This window comes from Pogona vitticeps, chromosome 2 (genome assembly GCF_051106095.1).
Source record: "Pogona vitticeps strain Pit_001003342236 chromosome 2, PviZW2.1, whole genome shotgun sequence".
Classification (NCBI taxonomy): Eukaryota; Metazoa; Chordata; class Lepidosauria; order Squamata; family Agamidae; genus Pogona; species Pogona vitticeps.
Window position 1 is genome coordinate 150,287,832 of NC_135784.1, and position 4,134 is coordinate 150,291,965.

At 44.0% G+C, this 4,134-nt stretch overlaps 1 long non-coding RNA gene across 2 annotated transcripts; it reads left to right on the forward strand.

Moving 5' to 3' along the window:
* The first annotated feature begins 16 nt into the window (after nt 1-16).
* LOC110074988 (uncharacterized) lies at nt 17-2,236 on the forward strand. Of its 2 annotated transcripts, none has more exons than XR_013541095.1 (3): nt 17-120; nt 405-520; nt 1,424-2,236. It is a non-coding gene; the product is annotated as an uncharacterized LOC110074988 (long non-coding RNA). The 2 variants fall into 2 exon arrangements; XR_012083910.2 differs by having other exon boundaries at nt 62-214.
* The last annotated feature ends 1,898 nt before the right edge of the window (nt 2,237-4,134 follow it).

Genomic DNA, 4,134 nt, shown 5'->3' on the forward strand with positions numbered 1-4,134 from the left:
TCCTGTATCCCACTCACGCACGAGGGCGGTGCTTGAAGATGAGTCAGTCTTTGCTCGCGGCCATTTCGGATGTGAGACGAGGGAGTTGTTAAGGTTGTTGCACCCAGTGCGGGCCGGAGGGTACGGTTGGCCTGCGGTGGGCGATTTTCTTCTCTTTGCCACGGTGTTTAGGTTTTTTCCGCCTTGTTTAGCATGCAGTCGGACGACACAGAAGGTGGGGGGTCGGAAGTTGTTTTACATGATACGTCTTGGTCGTTTAAATGCTTAATAAAGAGATAGTCACAATTTGCCTAATTTTGTCTGTGCTTCTGCGTATCTTAGGCGGTTTCCAGCTGCATACATTTTGGTCTGACGCCAGGAAGCCTCTGCGATCTTTTTTAACCAACTGTTTATCCTTCTTCCAGATTCCCCAACTTCGATCGGAGGTGCAAACAGATTACTCTCGGCAGCCACAGGCTGGGCGCTGGGGATAACGTTTACATGAATAAGAGACTTTTTAAGCAAGGGTACAGTTATTAAGGTGAGCAAGAGAGTTAAAGGCTTGCATGGAGCTGTCACCTTTTTAAAATTGCGCTTAGAATATTTTGAGTGGTTTAGAAATAAGCTCTACCGGGGAACCGCAACAACAAAGAATGCTGCTCCCCATCTTCTTCGATGCTCCCTCAAACCCTTGGAGGTCTTTTAAAGCCTGGTGTCAGGCTTGTGTTGGCGGTGCCATTTTGATTGTGTGAAGTACTGTACAGTACAGGCAAGTGGTATGTCCTCCGTGAAGTTTTTTTTCCGACTGCCACCCTCTTTTCCTGGGGCCCTGAACGTTTGCTGGGCATGCGGTGGCTTCACAGTCTTTTGAATAGACAGGCTGGTATCCATCCTAGCTGTTAAGATCTTACTAACCCTCCAGCTTGCTAAATTGCATGCTTTGGCGCAAGACCAGAGCAGAGCTGTTAATGACAGGGCCTTCTAAATGTCCCTAATCCATAGCCTCGCTGTAAGTCAGAAGGGACTTGATGGCACATGTTTTGCCAGTCACCACCATTGACCCAATTCTGCACCACTTTGGGAGCCCTCATTCTTCACAGTCCAAGGCACTGGAGAGAATAAGGAGAGGCCATCGCCTTGAACACACCAAGTACCCTGCCTGTCCTCTATGAAATATGTTTAAGGCCAGATGACCCTAGATGGAAAGAAATGTGTAGGAAATGGTAAAGGTTACAGACCTGTAGCTCTATCCTGCACACTTTGCCACATGTTTCATTGGTTTCTTCTTGTGATGTTGGCGCCCTGAATTACACCCTAGTCAATGGGAAGGGGCTATTAAAAGGTTTCCTCTCAAGGATATGAAGAGATGGGGAATGTCACAGATACTCTTTCTCCACAATGTTAACTTTTGGCTGTTATTTTCATGGAATTGCCGTTTTTGCAGTGTACTGGTGTGATACTGGGAGTACCCCAAGAGGCACCACTCAGAGCGTGCTGTCCGCCTCCTTGATCGAAGACAACAAAAGACGAATATCTACCCTGGGAGAAAACCTAAAGGGACTATGTTTGGAAGAGCAGGGGCAGGAGGAAAAAGAAGAGAAGGATTCACTAGAGGGTGTTATTTCAGCAAGAAAGGGAGAAGGGATCAAAGGAAAGGAGAAGTGGGGGAGAGGGGCAGTTGGAAATTGAAGAAGGCAAAGCTTGTTGGGTACAGGAGGAGGAGGATGAAAGGAAGAAGGACTGGGTGTAAATAGTACAAGACGACCCCCAGACAGGGGAGTGGACAGAGTTTAGGGTCCCTAGGCAGTATGCCGAAAAGGAATGGAAGAAAAAGTCTACAGAAAGACATCTTATTGGGGCAAGAAGGAAAAGAGAAAGAAGGAAAAGGTTTAGAGAGTGGCAGCAGAAGGAGGCCCAGAGGCAAGACAAGCCATGTACAGATCCTCCTGGGAAACCCTGTGGGGCGAGTCCATTTCGAATGAGGTTGAGGCAAAATCCGGGCAAGAAAGTTTGGCAACCACAGGTGGGGTGGGTTTTCCACCCTCCCCAATAAGGTTAATAGGTGTACCCAATAGATCAGGCATTCCACAGAAATGGTGTTATAGAGATTTAAGTTCCTCCCTACTGCCGTTAAAAGGGGATTTGTTATGGTTTGATGGAAAAGGAGAAAACGACATGTCCCTGAAGCAGGAGATGGAATCTGTTATCAACGTTGAAATTAACAAGTTGTTTCCAAATAAAGATGTTTTGCAAGAAACTCATGGTGCCGAGTCATCTTACATCGAGATCCAGAGAAGGGAGAGAAGGGAACTACACAGAATCACAACTGGGGAAAGGTTTTATCCCTGGAGGATAAAGTTCAACAACTGTCCCTTCAACAGGACTTCTTCCAGCGTTGGTTGTGAATCACAACTACAGGATTCCATCCTATGGCTTCCCCTCAATCTTTTGCAGCTAGAGTGGACAACTGTGTACTTTGTTAAAACATTTATCAACACACGTTTTACACTGTTTCAAGAAGATAGGTGTCAAGCCAAAAGCAACATACTGTACATTGCTTCCCCCCCCCAAGATGAAACTGTTGGGATAATTTACTGAGAGCATCGTGATGAGTTTTAAATAACATAATCTTTGTCAGCCACATGCGTTCTACCGCCCTAATAATCCTTGATTATATAGGCAGCCATGCTAGTTTGTGTGGCATGTAATTCTTTGCTGTTTTCAACACTCAACGTATTTTCTAGTTTTTGTAGTCTGTCTTTTCATCCCATTTTTAGTATCTGAACTTTTACTTGGGTTTGAACCTAAACATATTGCAATGGACTGTAGACTTCATTTAATCTGCAAGTTTTTCTGATATACGAGACTCCACAGGTCTCATTCCCATATTACTTAGTTCAAAGGTTTTGTAGCACACTTGACAGTAATTTTTGCACTTGTGTCTAGCAACTGGTGATAGTTGAGGAACAACATCAGCATGGAGTTTGATGTTCAGGCATGGGATATTAAAAACTATCCTCATAAACGCTATATTCAAAATGCTGTCTTAGAAGCAGTGCTACAAAGCACTTGTCTGACACCATAATATAGCGGCTTTGTCTGTCTGACAAACGGGTACTTTCCAAAGCTGGGCCTACCTTTCAGAGTTCCAGAAACTAATGAACAGATATGCAACAGAGAAATAGGTGGAGCTTAAAAGCTCACAGATCATTTCTGCTATCTAGGAGAAACAGACAACCCGCAGCCTTGGTCATCCTTCCAATCACTCCTGGAGTGCTGCTCTCTTCCTGCTCGGCTAGCCGCTCGCCAGCTGTGCAGGGAGACTTGTCCTCCCTCCCCTTCCCTGGAGTGGCTAGCTGAGCAGGAAGAGAGCAGCGCTCCAGGATTGGAAGGATGAGCAAGACTGCCACCACCGCCACTAGATACATGAGTGGACGGTCCAGCCCCAAGGGGTGGACCCTTGTTTAACTCCATCTGCATGGGAATATTTGTATACAAATATGAATACCCCCATATGTACTATTAATCACAATTTCCCTGATCCATTTTCATTTCCCTAACTTTCTAGAAAATGGTAAATCCTGAGTAGGACAAAAAGATAACAGACAGAATGCAGGTCTTATCAATTGTTCTTCATTTTAGTGACCTCTGATAGAAATCTCTAGCAAGCCTCAGTGACATGTAACACAGATTATGTAGCAATAATAGTAAACAAATGAAACTGTAATCCGACAACATTTACCTGAAATATTGAAATCTTAAAAAATCTATTGCAAATTGCAGAGTCAAGAGTTTTGTCTCAGTAGCTTGGGAATATGAACAAAATGGTGCTATTCCATATATGTCTTTGACAACTTACTGGCTACTGTGTTTTACCATTAAGAAGAAAATCAAGGGGACCAACATGGCTACTTGTTTCTCTCCTTGCTGTGCTATGCAGAGACAATTTGGTGCATCACAAGGCAATGTAAACAAAGATAAAATCCCAATATGCAAAGGAGCTATCCAAGGAAAGGGGGAAAGTAAAGAGCCTCTGAATCAAGAATTACTGGATGCTATGACTTTCACTAATAATTTTTAAAGAGAAAAGCTCCCTGCTGTATTCAAATAAGTGTGTGTACTTAACAGCTAAAATACTGAAGACAAGACAAAATA